Below are 17503 nucleotides of genomic sequence, written 5' to 3' on the forward strand. Positions count from 1 at the left end.
TCGCTAGGTAACCTGTGTACAGCTAGATACCTCTGGTGATAGTTAAAGGGAGATCTGGAACTAGAGGTAAGGTTTGGGAAAGGAGGAAGTAAAGCTCAATTGGCACATCCGCCAGGCCTTCTCAAACGGGTAGCCTGGATGCTTAAGTCTGTTCTTAGAGAGTACAGAGGTATCTCTGATAAGGTACTTTCCTCCATCTGGGGATGGACCTGGCCGGATGCTGCCAATGATGATAATTACAGGGAGGCTTGAACTGGGGTTCTGGCTGAGCATAGCTATCAGTGCAGAGGGTTATCTAAATAGTCCTAGAAGTGGTTAGAGGTCTATAAAGTAAGGCTGTAAGAAAGGAGGGTCCGAGCTGAATTGTGTAAAGCTATTACTTAACATCCACCTGACCTAGGCGATGTCTCCTTGTGGAATTTACCTTAAATCAGGAGACTTGCATGTGGACTGTTATTACTACTAGTCCTTGAAAGTGGCCAAGGGAGATATCTGATTCCAGAGAAAGCCTTTCCTGAGGCTGTTCTCCAAATACCTGGAATGTGTATGTCCAGAGAGTGATCAGTCCACACTGTTAGCCCTTCTTAGGGAAAAGTCAATTGGGAAAACTGTGAAGGCACACATGATTTTCATAACAGAATACAGCTGATCTATAACAAGCCAAGTAACACTAAAAGCTCCTTGGAATTTGGCTTCCTCTGGAGGAAATCCTTGATCCCTCCAGGTAGTGACTTTGCCGTAACCAGCTGAGTTCTTATGATACATTCCTGCGGCCCACAGCATTTGTCCCTTCATAGGTGTTCAGTTTCTTCCTCTCCTCCTGCTCCTGGGTGACCCTCTGGACTTAGACTCACTGCCTCAGTGGGAAAACCATGTTATTAAAAATCTGTGTTTGGGGCGTCCGCTAGACTCAAATTTGTGTCCTTCTTGGCTACTAGTTGGCCTTGCCACCTTTGGTGATGGTGTCACATCACCCAAAAAGCCAATCAGGAACACATAAAGGGGCCGGGCAGTGGTGGCGCACGCCTTTGATCCCAGCACTCGGGAGGCAGAGGCAGACAGATCTCTGAGTTCGAGGCCAGCCTGGTCTACAGAGCAAGATCCAGGACAAGCACCAAAACTATGCAGAGAAACCTTGTCTTGAAAAAAACAAAACAAAACAACAACAAAAAAGCATACATAAAGAGACTGGAGGGATGGCTCAGTAGTTAAAGACACTGGCTGTTCTTCCAGAATTCAACCAAAGTTCTATTCCCAGCATCACCATGGTAGCTTACAACCATCTATAACTCTAGTTCCAGGATACCCGACACCCTCTTCCGGGCCTTTCAAGCACCAGGAATTCATGAGGTGCACAGATATACATGAAGGCAAACATACACAATAAATAGCAAACTTAATTTAAAATGAATAAACAAATACAAAGGGCAGAGAGTGAAAGGTTCTGCAGAGCAAGTCTGTCCAGATGTCTGCAGGTCCACCTTCAACAAACTCACTGAAGAGAAAGCAATAAAAAGTTTGGCAAGCAAGCTGATATTTTAATGCTAGCAAATGTATGGATTTAGTACGTTCTTTTTACTTTGAATTTCATATGGGGGTGGCTCTGGCTTGAATATGTTCATAAGTTTGAACACTTGGTCCTCAGCTGGTGGTACTGTTTTGGAAGGTTGGGGAAACTTTAGGAGGTGGAGCGTCACTAGAGGAAGTGAGTCCCTGGAGAAGATATTGAGATTTCATAGCCAGGGGCCACTTCCGGTCTTCCCTCCATTACTTGACTGTGGATGTAATACCATCATTACCTTCCACTTCTGCTATGATGGACAGTATCCCCTCTGTAGCATTTGACAAAGTAAACACTTTCTCCCTTGGGTTGCTTCTTGTCGGGTGTGTGGTCACAGCAGCAAGAAAAGCAACTGATTCAGCAGGTGTCATTTAGCTACCTTGAGGGTCTTAATCATATCCTGTGTATGCATCTCTCCAGTTCAGGACTTCTTCCTTAGGGAATGGTGTCACCCAACATGGGACTTTCCACATCAATTAATTCAATTAAGACAGTCCCCTCACAGATATTCTCACGGGCCAACCCAATGTAGACAACCATCTGCTGAAGATTCTCTTCCCATGTGATTCTAGATTGCATCAAGTTGACAACTTAAACTATCCATCACCAGCCATTACCTTACTTAACAGCAGCACAACCTGGCTTCTCCCTCTCCTGTATTTCTCAAGGAAGCTAAAATAAATTATTTATGTATTACTTAAAGTTAATATGCAGCTTTAAACACTCCATCAGGTGACGTTTAAACTTTCTAACTGTTCCTTATAAAATTAGGTAGATATGCGATGATAAAAGAGATCTTAGGAGGAAAGTTCATTGATGCAATTTGTCTCCTAAATAATAACAGAACGGCTATATCGTCTTTTATCTAAAATTTGGCTGTCTTCATTTTCTCCACAACACAGGGCCCAAGACCCACATTATTGCATTATGTTTTTGTGAAGCTATCGAGATGCCCTCGAGTGCGATTCATCATCTTGTCCTAAATTCTCTGCACACTCCACTCAGAGCCTAGTGGCAGGTGGAAAGGATTGTCAGAAAACATAAAAGACAAAATAAAAATTGTGTGCTCGTTCAGGCACGTGAGGATTTGCCCTGTAGCATTTCTGATATTAACTCATTAATCCTCATGAGCTACCCAAAGGAGAGATTTAGGGGAAGAGCGTCCTTAGCTTTACATTCACCATAAAGACTTACAGCAGAGCAGAACATGGCCCCACCTACCCCAGGCATAGACTAAACTTAAGACTCTCCTCAGAGATCCAGATGAGCAGGAGATGGAACGGATGGGATTCAGAGACACCTCTATAGTTCCCTCCCTCCCCCGTCATCAGGACAGAAAACCACGGGGCCCAGCCTTGCGTTTAAAGAGATGAGGCCACCGCTTTGAAGTTCACAGGAGTGTGGACCAAGCACTTCTGGACGTTCAGTAAGTTTTCCAATCCTGTCTGACACACATCTTAGCAGAACAGACCACCACGGTGTAGCGTTGGGGTCAAGGCGTGTCTTTTTAGTCACAAGCTGACGGCCATCGTACAGACACGCAGGTCCACATTTTGTCTTTCTTGTTATCGTACAAGCAGATCGCTGTCTATTAGCTTCCCTTCTTTGATCTATTTTTTGCCACTCTTAGTTCATGTATGCGTGGCTTTAGACCCTGTTTAATTTATTTTATATTTAATCATTGCCCTCTAACCCCACACTTTCTATAGAAGAGGCATTTCAGAAATGTGCAATTTCTAATAGTCAGTACGAAATCATAACTTAGGAAAACATTGCTGAGCTAATTACAAGGGACTATCAAAATAAATCCACATCTTTTCTGGGCCACAATCCATATCCGAATCATAATAAGTGCGAAAATGTTTACAAATCATTACAAATTTTCCACATAGTTTTTGCTGGGCGTTAGGACCGATGGCGTCTTCCTCATCATTTGAGTTGACAGGCTGGATCATCTCCAGCGAAAGCTCCGGTTTTAGAAACACTCACTTTATTAGCAATTACACAAGTCAAAAGACAGAACTAAAATAGGCTTTAAAATGCAGAATATAAGGAACATACTTTGGGAAACTATTTGAATTCTTTCATAAACATAATATGTTATTTATTTTGAGGGAAACGTTTCTTGACATTTTAAAGACAAGAAACTGAAGGATCCACGCCAAGAATTTAAATTGTTTTGCATATTCTAATGGTTTACATATTAAGCAAACTAGGATGTAGCCTAAAAATTATAGTGAAGTAATTTGTTTATGACATTGTTTATGACAAAATAAAGGGGGTGAATTCTACGCATTTGCCTGTTCTGCTCTTACGTTAGCACGGGGCTGATCTCTCTGCATCCAAGGCCCTCTGTGGCACTGTGCACACAGGATTGGAAGGGCCAGTTAACACTCTGCACATCTTATCCCTTCAGAAGCTCTGACTCTTCATCTTACTAGAAACATATTCTGAGAAACAATGGAGTCATTTCTTTCAAAGCCCTAAAACTATGCGTCAAATACCCCATCTTAAAATTCAAGGGAGAGGGGTTCCAATTTACATCCTGACAAGAACGGTTTATACATGCTATACAAATGGCTATATAAGTAAGCTCTGGGAGTTCATGAACCCCGAAAGTGGTGGAGGGGTACTATTCCACTGTGAAATTTTCCAACATCTCACTCTCAAAGAATCAACAGCTAAAGGAGTGGCCCAAATGCTCCATCCTTTGAGGCTACAAGTCCGCATCCCGGGGCTTTTTCGTAAGCTCAGAATCCACAGTGTTCCAAACAAGTCAAATGTCTTACCGCTAAAGTTCCTTGACTCTGAAGCCACTCTGCCTGCCTGCATACACTTTGTCCCATGATGATTTTCTTTCCTGAGGTCGAGGTGTGTATTTTCCATGGGAATGCCAGCTCCTTTGGAACTGTGGTTATTTCCATCCCACCACAAGTTGGATGTCTTCTGTACTCTCAGACACCCGTGTATGACTCACACACAGGAAGAGGGTGTCCAAATAGAGAACACAGCTTTCCTTGATGGCGAAGGGAAGGATTTCCAATGTGGCTAATATTTTTCTTAAATATATGGGGGATATGTTAATAGTTCTATGATTTGCTAAATACAGAAATGATATTTTTGAGCAAGATGATGTCAGTGAATTGCACTTTCATTTTTGTCTCTCTTAATAAGACTTTTTTCCTGAAGAAAATTCAGTTACATGTTCATATAAAATACTGTAAAGAATTTGTTGACTTTGGATCTGAGACATCAAGCACCTCCCTTCAGATTCAGAACCCCAAGGTGTTCTAAACAGGGTTTAATGTAACTCATCTGGACCTCCTCCTTCCCAACAGTACTAGAATCTTCCATGATTCACTTCTATGGAAAGAAGTTGAGAAAATGTGAGCAAAAATACAAGCAGTTCCTTAAATGCATCACAGTGGGTTGCTTATGACCATACTGACGAATTTAATCTGTGCAAAAGCAAGGTATGTTATGTTCTATAAAATCAGGTAAGAGTTGTAGACACAGCTGTACTTGATCTCAAGACATGAGCACTTTGGAGAAATGAGCAGGCCATTTTGGTTTCCCTGCAGTGTGCTTATTCTCTTGATAAGCAGATTATCTTCTTTTGGTCATCCTTTACTTCCCTACACAGCACTCTCAGCTCAGGAGACGTGTGACGACCCCATCCCAGCCCTAAAGATGGTTCCTGACTGACACATCACCACATATCCTGTCTCCCACTGAATGACCAGAGAGAGCCCAGTGAAAGCCAAACACAGAATGACCTTTGCAAGGAGTTGCTAAAGAAATTAGTTTCCATCTTGCTCTCTGATAGCTGAAAGGAGAGATCTTCTCTCTTTCGCTGCTTGATGAGAATTAGGTACCACTGTCCAGTTCTCCTTCTCCAAGCCTTTAGGGCATGGAGCACACACAGTAGATGGCAGACAGGACAGATGGAGGGAAAAAATTTAAAAAAAAAAAGAAAAAAAAAAAAAAACAGGACCTTGAGTAACATGGTTCCTGAACAGCCCCTCAGTCAACTAACTACTCAGGCTTTCTGTACCGTTCAAATGTGCTCATCACAGGAAGTTCATGACCTATACATCTAGAAGGTACGTGGTTAAGCGTAGTAACAAACTGCATCTCTGAATACTATAGCTATCTATCATTTTTTAAATGATTTGCAATGAGAAATGGCTTTAAAAGTAGTAATTAAGCCCCAGAATGTCTTCCCATATTCAATTGACCAATGAAGGTTTACTGGACAATATTAATAATGGTATTGACTGACCACTCACTCCGCTCACAAAGATGAACAAATGCTACTTTCCTCCACAGGAAATTGAGACATGTAGTAAGCGACTGGTCAGATGTCACTGGGCATCTGGTGGAACCAGGAGGGAAACCCATGCCCACCACGTAGAAAACTCAAGTTTCTGAACCCAATTTGTACTCAGACTTCAGCAGATGGTAAATAACTGATCAATATTGAAAACTTTGATCCGACAGTTTGAAACATATGTAGGCCGCAGAGTGACTAAGGCAAACTGGCAAATATATTACTTTGCACAGTTATTATGGATTTGTGGCAAGAATATGAAAAAGTATAAATTGTTCTATAAGATTGTCACTATGTTTGAAAACAGCTCCTAAAGTCTTCCTGGCAAACAGAAATCATATATCCTTTGGCCACCACCCCAGATCCCCATCTACCATTTTAGTCTACGCTACTGTAAATGCAGGCTTTTTGATTCCACATACGTGAGATCATCTAGTGTTTGTTTTCCTATGCCTACCTTATCTCATTTAACTGAACGCCCTCCTGGTTTATCTGCATCATTGCAATGACACATTCTCCTTTTATTAAAACAGGGTGATATTCTATTGTGAACACATACAGCATTTTTATTTATCCATTCGGACAGATACTTAAGTTAAGTCTTATGTTGGCTAGAGTGAGGAATGCTGAATTAAGAGTTAGCATATTAATTACTTTTGGCTGTTGCCATGATAAAATACCCTTATAAAAAACAAATCAGGGCAGAAAAAGGTCTTATGGCTGCAGAGAGTTAGAGTCCATAATGGCCAGGACATCGTGCTATTAGGCAGGAGCAGGAAGATGCCTGATCACATTTTGTCTGCTACAGGAAGCAGAGAGAAGGGCCTGGAAGCTGGAGAGAGAAGCTATACATCCTTAAAGCTCACCTCAGGTGACACACTTCCTTCACAAAGGCCTCACTTTCTACAGGTTCTACATCCTACACAAAGAGTGCCACCAACTGGGGCCCAAGTGTTCGAACACACGAGTGTATGGGGAACATTTCTCATCCAAACCATTACAATGGATACACCATGTCTCTTCAACAAACTGTTTTGTTTCCTTTAGATGCCCATTAGAGAGAAGGGACCACTTGATCATATGATAGTTCTACTTGTAAGCTTCTGAGGAACCTCCATGCAATTTTCACAGTGTCTGTTAATAGCAGTATATAGTCCGCAACGGTATGTAGAGATCCCTCTTCTTCCCACAACTTCACCAACATACTCTCTTATCGTTCATCTTTTCTATAATAACTATTCTAATCAGGATGAAATAATATCTATTGTGGTTTGATGTGATTCAAACTCTAATAATTAATGATGGTGAGTATTTGAAACTAGCAATTCATAATGTCCCTCCCGTTTCTGAGTCTGGTAATGTTTGTCATGGGAAGTTACGTCTAGCTATGCAACTGAAGCTATCTACTTTGAATGACAATTAACTAAATTTGTATTTTATAACTTCACTGTAGAAGATTCTGAACCATAGTTAGGCTTTTCATCGGCTTATGAAATAATACAACCAGGAAAAACAATAAGATTCTATTCAAATAAGTATAACCAGTTTTCCTCCATGTATGTCCTATGGTTGGGCCTAGTTCTGATTTCCTGATCAGTTGCTATCTGACCTTGTTATATTGCATTATGGAGATCTTTAAAATATGTTACTTCTAACCATGGGAGTTCCCCTGCCATTTCATGGCTTTTTAATTTCCAATAGGAAAATCAGGAAAAGGGTGATTAATCATCACCGAACCTTGTTGTTGTAGTTTTAATTCACTGTTATCAAATTGACTCAGCAGTGATAGGTCAAATTCAGATGTTAAAGAGAAGCTGGCCCCTGACAGATTGCTTTCAAAGGATGAGGACTGAATACACATGTCACTGTGTTCCTCTGCAGCCGATTTTCAGATGAAAAGCTACTTCAAACTCACTGAATTAAGACTCAACTTAATGTTTGCAATCACAATAATACCCTCTGTTCTTAAGATGCCTAAGGGATTGGATGAAAATGTAAAAATGCATTGTCTGCACCCTCTGCTCCCTAGAACTTCCACCCCCCACCTCCGTCACTCTCTTGAAAAATATTAATGGATGGCAATTCTACAAACACCCTAACGGAGTATATATCTTCAGAAGGGAAAAGAAATCAGAAATATTTTTGCAACATTACACAGAATGACACAATTTTACAAATTGACCATCGACGTCAATAAAATGTTAGCATGGAGCAGTAAATAAGCACATTAAGTCTGTGAGGGACTGGAAGGCACATGAATAACTTGTAGTCTCTAGAGTTTTTTCTGGTGAGCAGAAAAAGTCTTTCATTAAGTGGAACTCTGACCATACACAGCTTTATACATGGCTTCAAGCAGTGAGCTACATACTGAGAAAGGTGAGCTAATTGAGCACTATTCATATCAATTTAATGAATTTTGTGGTATTTGAAAATGACCTAGGGTGTATGAGATCTCTAACAATTTATGAATATGATATAATTCCTCCCTTAGTTAGTTTTCCTCAAAAAGTGACATATAACACAGGGATTTGTTAAGATAATTAATAGTAAAAAAAAAAATGTATTGACGTAAAGAGCATTCAAATATGTACTGAAATAACATCCAAAATGGTGGCAACATCTTGCATTGCATACATGGATATGTGTTCATTATCCATGTTGGATGTCAGTTGCTAGATAATTACCTATGCAAAAGATGATCGCTCCCCTCAAGACCTGGGGAAGCATTCACACAATTGTCTTATTTATACTAAGGTAAACTTGGCAACTATGAGAGCCTCCTTGGCATCCACTCTGATGAGAGAGCTAGTTGCCATATATTTTTGAAAAAAGCTAAATACATGTGTCCTTTCTGGGGAAAACACGTACTGAATAAAGCACAAACCAGATGGTTTTCTGTTTACTTGTACAATTCTCCCTGAAGAATAGCCTTTCTTGGTCCCATTGTTTCTGGCAACCAGATTTTACCTCTGCCCATTGTCCATCGACAACACGCTCATCTCTCACCTGCAGCTGTAGCTCAGCCTCACCATGTTGGCTCCAGCCTCTAAACACAGCTCTCAGCTTGCAAACCAGTCCCTCTTCCAACCACGACGTCTGGCGCTCAGCCTAACAATCATCATCTCTGTGGTCCCAGCCAGCCTGAGTGACTTCAGAAATGCCTCCACATGCACAGTTTTATTTGACTCCATAACATGTGTAGTCTCCACCCCTCATCAGGCCTTTACATTTCATTCCTTTCATTATCTTTCTATATATGAAATCTTCTCTACAAATCATTCATATGTGACTCAGAGAGCAAAACCAATATGAATGTGTCTTGGTAACCTTCCACTGTATGTAAGATAATTTCTTACAGTCTTGTGTCATGATTTAGATACTGGGAAACTTACATAAAGAAACGATGTCTTCTCTTTTCTGATTGATTCACAATTCACAAGTTATCCTCCTGAGGCTGCATATATCAAAATAATTGTGGCCATTCTACCATACTATGGTCTTCAAATTACATAGGTGTGGTCAACTAGATGGCCCTCTAAGGAAGTGGGGCCATGAAAAGAAACAAACAGACGTGTTAAGTGAGTAAGCTAGATCAAGGAAAAGGTCTGTGTCTTATGGACAAGGCTTAAAAACAGCCTGAGAGAATTCACAGAACACAGAAAAGAGGGTGGCAGAGCAGAAGAGGGCATGGTATGAGGTAGACTCCTTCCTGCTGGGTAGAATCTAAGGAATATCAAAATAGGCTGGAATCAGTTAAAGGAGTGTTGTGTACCTTCTGAAAAAGTCACATTTTGTACTGGATCAAATTGGGGGGATTCATATTTTCATGTGAAACAGCTTTAAGTGAGTGTCCACTTGATGAGATACAATACCTCATACAAAGATGGTTGATAGCCAATGCGCTGATAGGTAGTTAAGTATGTGTTGAATGCTTCTCACCTATCAGACACCACAGCAAAGTATTTTTACATACAATGTTGGATTTGATTGTCATGCTAGCAAAATTTACTATGCGTTTATAATCATGAATGTTATTAAATACCGCACAAAAGATGCCTGAAAACCAACGATTACCAAAACGGATTGTTGGTGCTGCAGTATGTCTTAACTTATTCTCAACAATGTCCCCAGTGTCATTTAGAGGAACTGAAGAGACGTGCTTGCATGGTGACTGCCTCCAGAATGGCTCTCTCCATGGAAGCTCCCACGAGGCATCTACAGTGTTGTTCCGAAGTTGTAATAAAGCAAATGATTCAGTAAGTTCAATCCTTCCATTGCGTGAGTAACAAAGACATAGAGCATTACACTGCAGCATGCCCAGAAACGAGCACCACAATCTTCTCCCACCACAACACACAGGGGCCAGAAGCATCACACCATTCAGGGTTAGACCAGGCTGGGCAGAAATAGTTATGATGAACACAAGTTCACATCTTGACGTGTAGAAAGCAAAACAAGCCAAAAATACAGGCATGGAATGAAGTGCCTGCTGCAGGTAAGAACATGGACAATGTTATTTCGAAGTTGATGCCTTCTTAAAGTGGTAAGATTTTATCTGTGATTATACACATTAATATTTAAACCAGCATTTTAGGGATGGGCATGTTTCTGAGCAGGTTCACTTAAAGGTCAGAGTTCATGCTTAGCCCAAGGTCATGGCCCAAGGTCAAGAAGTTAAAATGTAGGACTGGAACAAGAGGGCTGACAGAAATACTTTTGGGCATTCTCATCTTTCATTGTGTGTTGTTGTTTGTTTTTATTCTTTTGGGGGGGCTGCCACACAGGTCCCAAATAAATAAACACACATGGAGGCTTTATTCTTAATTATAAATGCCTGGCCTTAGCTTGGCTTGTTGCTAGTCAGGTTTTCTGAAATTAATCCATCTATCTTTTGTCTCTGGGCTTTTTCCTTTTCTTACTTCTGCATATCTTACTTTCATTCTTACTCCATGGTCGGGTGGCTGGGTGGCAAGGTGGCTGGGTGGCTGAGTGGCTGGCCCCTAGCATCCTCCTCCCCTTGTTCTCTTGCTCTTCTTTTCCTCCCAGATTTCTCCTTCTATTTATCCTCTCTGCCTGCCAGCCCTGCCTATTCTTTCTCCTGCCTTGCTATTGGCAATTCAGCATCAGGAGTTTTAGACAGGCAAAGTAACACAGCTTCACAGAGTTAAACAAATGCAACATGAAAGAATGCAACACATCTTTGCATCATTAAACAAATGTCCCACAGCACAAACAAATGTAACACATCTTAAAATAATATTCTACAACAATTGTACATGTTAGCTGAAAAGAAAGGCCACTTAGAAGGTATGCTAATATAGGTGTTTGCCTCTAAAGCTGCCCCCCCTACTTAACAGCTACAGGGTCATCAAGCTGTTCTTTTGCTTATCCATTTAAAATCAAGTTATGTCTTAAGTGTCCATTTCTTGGATAATCTTTCATGATTTTTAAGAATATATTTGAGGGGCTGACAGGGCAGCTCAGCAGTTAAGAGGACTTGCTCTTTTTTGCAGAGGACCTGGGTTTGATTCCCAGCACCTAGGTAAGGTGGCTTGGAACTGCCTGGAATTGCAGTTCCAGGGTTCTTATGTCCTCTTCTGGCCTCTATGGGCATCTGCATGCATGTGTTGCTTGTACGGAAAGGCATACATATAAATTTCCAAAATAATAACTTATAAAAAAAATATGTGAAAAATACTCACCCCTTTAAGACCTACTCCATGAATGGAACTGACACTATTCAGGTCGCCAAGAATCTGAGACTAGATAAGCCATCGACCAAAGAGAAAACCAAAAACCATTGTTTTGCTAAAAGAACATAACTATAAGATGACTCCTAATGACATTCTGCCATACATACAGATCAGTAGCCATCATCATAGAAGCTTCCTCCTACAGTAGGTGGGAACAAATATAGGGACCCTCACTGGACAATGTGCAGAAAGTGAGAGACCTTGGAAGACTCAGTCTTAAATAGGATGTCTTCATAAGATCCATGCCCTCAGGGCTCAGGGACGTATGTTCAAGAGGGTATGGAAAGACTGTAAGAGGCAGAAGAGATGGATGATACCAAGGAGACGGTGTCTTCTAGACACAATAGGGTTGGTGCACATTGGAACTCACAAAGAACGTGGCAACATACACAGGGTCTGCACAGGTCCCAACTAGATGGGTTCCCAGTGCTGAGATGGGGAAGAGAACATGGACTCCTGTCCCCAACCAAAAAGCTGTCTCCAGCTGACAACCTCTCACAAAGGAAGAGTTAGCTCTCTCCAAGGGAGTCTCACTGGTTATGCAAAACACACATAAGGACAGGCCCCATCCTCAGCAGTACATGGCCAACACAAAGCAAACTCAATGGTATTTTGGGAGATTTTTCTTGTTTCATATTGCTTTGTTTGGGCATTTTTTTTTTTTACCTTACTTGTCCTTTGCTTGTATGTTATGGTTTCCAATTATGTGTTTTGTTTTGTTTTGTTATGGTGTGTGTGTGTGTGTGTGTGTATGTTTGTACACATTTCTCATGCTCTTTATTTCTTTTTTCCTTTTTGCTAGTTTGTCTTATTTTATTCTTATTTGTTTGTCTTTTTTATTTGCCTGTTGGTTTTCTTGGGAGACCAAAAAAAGGTATGGAGCTGAATGGGTGCAGGGGGTGGGGGGGATTTGGGTAGGGATGGGGGAATGGAAACTAAGATCAGAATATATTGTATGAAAAGAATTTTATTTATAATAAAAAATAGAAATATTAGTTGTTATGCTATACTTTCCTCGCAAAGTACCACCAGTGCCTTTCTAGGTTGATGAGACTGTGTATGTTTATGAACATATGTGTGAATGTGGGTTTAAATTTATATATATTTAAATATATATAAATATATTTGCATGCATGTAATGCTGATGTCATAATAACATCCTATATAAACTTAAAAGTGCTAATGATCATTAAATTTTCAGGAATTTTATGAGTCAATGGTTTAAAATTGACATTACAATTAAATTATACTGAGAAAATTATACTGAGTGATGATGTCATTCATCACTCCTAATTTTAAAAAAGTACTCTCTTATCACTCAGTGATCACAAGTATTTTTATTGTAAAATCATAACTCAAAAGTATTAGTTAATCATAAGCATGAGCTTACATCTAGAAATGTAGCAACACAGGTAGGTCTCAGGGGAAAAAAATCTATGAAGTATTTCATATTGTGCAGAGGGGAGTAGAAATAAATTAAAACATAAAAGACAGTCTAAAGTCAAGGAATCATGCCTGAAATGCATAGTCTCATCAAAATTACTCTCCTCACGTGCATCACTGTCCAAAATACACCCCAGATTCTCCCTGAGTCTTGAACATCAAACCCTGAATTCAGAAGAGCAGTCTCACTTTAAGCCTCGCACTCCATTACAGTAGTCAGGGACACCCTGAGAAAGAAGCAAAGCATGGAGGAGACTGAACTAGGCAAAGGACAGAAGTCTTCACATGGACAACTGCTGGAGAGCATTTCAAAATCCCAAAGACAGAAAGAGAGAGAGAGAGAGAGAGAGAGAGAGAGAGAGAGAGAGAGAGAGAGAGAGAGAAGAAAGAAAGTAGTAGTGACGGATGTAACAAAAAGAATATGTGTGCACGCATTTTGCTTTAACTTGTAGAGATTAAATTACAGACAGATTTTATTATTCTATTCGGCACATACAGATTATTGAGGTACTGTATCTACCTCATGTCCATAAATAACAGTAAATGAAGCAAGACAGATTCATAGCTAGCATAAATTCTTTCTGTATTACTGCTTCTCTGGACATTGCGGCTTTACCTTTTGCTCTCTGAAACACACACACACACACACACACACACACACACACACACACACACACAGAGAGAGAGGCAGAACAATCATAACCATAAACTAAACGACTACGTACTTGCAGTAGATGAATGTTAGAAAATACGCTAATTGATAAAGACATCTTGCTGGTATGAGCCTTGCAATGTAAAGGAGGTTCCTGGCCTCATTTCTGGCTCTTTTATTCAAAGTTTAGTACTTGTCCTGTTTTTTTCTTTCTTTCATGCTTTGGAAGGTTCTTCTTAAGGCTGTTGGATTACTTTTTTTACTGCTGATTTTACCCCCTGGAATTGGACCAAGAGTACCAATTTTTAACTGTATTTTTAAACACGTGCTCAGCAGCAATAAGGCAGAATGAAAGGGATAATGGGAACCACATTACCAAAAGAAAACAAGTAGAGAAAACTGATTAACGGATTTATGCAGGCAGCTATTCGGCCTTATTAAAAATCAAGTCATCTTTTGCATTCAAATATAATATCACTCTTCCCGTGTTTTTGTCTGAGCATATGAAGGAGAAGTCTCCAATGAACACCTTGTATTACTGATGTGTTTTTGAAAGGTAGGGACACATCCATCTCAAAGACATCTGTAAGCTTAAGCAATTTTTCGGGTCATAGGAAAGACCGAGGAATCCAGCGCAGAAACTCTGAACTTCCCCTGCGATGTTTGGAAAACGCAGCCAGAGTTAGCAAAACCTGGAAAGAAAACAGGGCTTGATGCTCTGCCCAGCTTTTCTTTGGCTCATGTTCATGATGATTCACAGCAAGACCACATGGTTTCCCTCTGTCTCAGCTCCTTCCTTTTCTAAGAACTCGTGTTTCTAGAAGCCTCCATCCCTCTCTTGGACACTGGGGAATGCAGAAAAAAATAGAAAAATGTAGATTTAGGGTCTTGATGGAAATATGGGAAATGCTTCTTTTTAATTTTTTTTTTTTTTTGGAAGTAGAGTTGGAGAAAGCCAATCAATCATATGGTTTAGTGGTGAACTACTAGGCTGAAGAAGACATATTTTTGCTGAGTTTAGCTCACTTGTTGAACATTTTATGCACTGCAGAATTGCGAATGCCACACGTAAACCCTAGCATGTAACCCATTGCCTAGATGCTGGCCACAGTCAAAGATGGAGGAAATGGCATTTTGTTTGCCTTCTCAGAGAGTTAAATAGGTTTTAAAACCGGCAACAGTGTAACCTCTAGCAAAGCAAAGGAGCAGTTTTCCCGAAGACTTTGTTACTGAGAACGAATTGCTCAGATGTTCAATTCAGATTCCAAATGATGAAAACATTAGCGGAAGTCTGCTGTGATGAGCTCACCGAGTGACGTCACCATAGCCATTTTTCAGTGCAGTGGGAATCTGACAGGGGGGGGTGACCCGCTGACGGTAGCGCCACATGTTACTTTGCTGTGAGCTTCCTTTGGAGGATGATCCATCACAGAATGGCGAGCACTCCGCTCTGCGTCACAATCCACAATTCAGCCCAGGTGGGCTGCTATTACACGAAGGGCCATACAGCTGCTGGGATCATTGCCTAAATTGCCCTTCCTGTTTAAAATGTACAGTACAACTTCCCCCAAGCAATAGCTACTAATGTCCCCAAACTCGGCTCTTATTTACCATTTACTCCCTGGAAGCAGCCAGAAAGGCTAACAGACCATTCTCTAAGGGACTCCGAGGATGAGGAAGTAAAATGCCAGCGTTGCACGCAGAAGAGAAAAAAAAAAAGTTTTCACTACAGCTGCTAACAATACACTCGTCTAGAGTGCTCAGCCTGTAATGCCTGTCAGCAAACCATCTCAGAAATCTGCAAACAGAATTTCTGGCCTACCTTCCCACCATCCACTCAGCTTGTATCTGAACTGTCTAATGCTTCTCTTGATGTTAACAGATAGGGGGAGCGTGCAGGTACATAAGGTTATTATTTCAAGCACATAGATTTTTGTCAGAGTTAAACCTCATGAAAATTAATCGCCCCTGCTCGAACTTTCCCATCCCAAAAGAAATCATTTATTTATTTAACTGACAGTGTTTGTCTTCAGCTGAGAGCTGTGGAGCGCGTTGAAGGGGCTTTGTTCGGCGTGACAAATGCTAAGTAGGGTGAGTTTACTTATTTGTTTTTCAGGGCTTTGAAAGCGTTTACTTTTTATAATATTGTAAGGCCTTCGGAAGAAAACAGTGCGTTAGGCAAATTAGTGGACTAAGAACAGTAAGACTAAAGCCAGATGTGAACCTTAACGCATTATAATCTGTATGTTTTATAAGTGAGACTGACCACAGGATGAAGCCCTTACCTAATCTATCCTCGTGTGTGTGTGTGTGTGTGTGTGTGTGTGTGTGTGTGTGTGAGTGTGTGTGAGTGTGTGTGTGTGAGTGTGTGTGTGTGAGTGTGTGTGTGAGTGTGTGAGTGTGTGTGTGAGTGTGTGTGTGAGTGTGTGTGAGTGTGTGTGTGTGTGTGAGTGTGTGTGTGTGTGAGTGTGTGTGTGTGTGAGAGTGTGTGTGTGAGTGTGTGAGTGTGTGTGTGTGTGTGTGTGAGTGTGTGTGTGTGAGTGTGTGTGTGTGTGTGCCAGTTGTCTTCCTCTCTTGCTCTCTTCCTTATCAGTTAGGGTTTCCAACTGAACTGGAGTTCAATGATTAAGCAAGACTTAATCCTCTGCGCCCCATCTCCCAGCACTAGTGATAAATAGGGCCATGCCTCAGTTTCCAGCTTTTTGTGCAGGTGCTGAGGACCTAAACCCAACCCTTGACGCTTGAGCAGCAAGCACTTGATCCACCAACCTGTCTCGCCCCCAATCCTTTGGTAGGCCCTTAATGAGGATTTTTCACAGGGTAAAGTTTTTGTAATCAGATCTCTGCAGGGTCATGTTTAAAATACAGTCACAAACCAATTCGCCCATTTTCCTTGCCTCATGAGCACTCTCCATCATTGTTTGCCCTGTCTGCATGGGCTTAGCATGTATGCCCACCGTGATGATACTCTTCTCTCTACTGTGTGAATTTCTACCAACTGAGAAACGAAAGAATACCCTTGACACAGCTCATGGCTGTGACCCTGATGAGCAATTTCTTAGTGTGTGTCATTAGAAAGTTTTCTTATCTTCATTCTGTTCTTTCCTGCCCCTTCAAAACAGCTTTTACTCACTAATTATTTGTTTGTTTTGTATGAAATGTATTCAGTGGCCAAGTCCTTCTGGACTGTGCATAAAATTTAAACTAAAACCCAGCAGCTAAAATCCCCCTTAAACTATAATGGAATTACCAAGTTAATGGAGCAGTGTAATCAAGCCAGAAACAATAAATATAATGTGGCCTAAAATATGCCATGAGAGCAAATGTCAATAGATATTGACATTTCTCCACATGAAAGCATGCATTCATTACATTTATGCTCATGTTGTCATGGCTTTATTATTTTTACAGTCCAGTTATAGGGAATGTCTCAGAACCACAGTCTCAAGCCTAATAGAAATAAAAGGTACAAACAGTGTTCCACCTTCCAAAAGCACGCTATCCTGGGTGTTTAAAAAAAATAGCACACATTAAAGTTCTCCAGAGGGGTTAGTCCATCAAAGTGCACAGACACCCACTAACACACAGTGTGAAAAATGGGTCTTTAAAGCCTGGTAGAAAACACAGGAATGTGGAAGAAAGGCTTTAAGTTATAAATATACTACCGGGTACGTTCGGCATCTCTTTTACTCTTCAGAGGGAAAATATTTAAACTCATGGAAGTCTGTTTTTTGGATGTACACACACAATTCTTCGGAGTGCGT

This window comes from Peromyscus eremicus, chromosome 16_21, assembly GCF_949786415.1.
Source record: "Peromyscus eremicus chromosome 16_21, PerEre_H2_v1, whole genome shotgun sequence".
Taxonomy (NCBI): Eukaryota; Metazoa; Chordata; class Mammalia; order Rodentia; family Cricetidae; genus Peromyscus; species Peromyscus eremicus.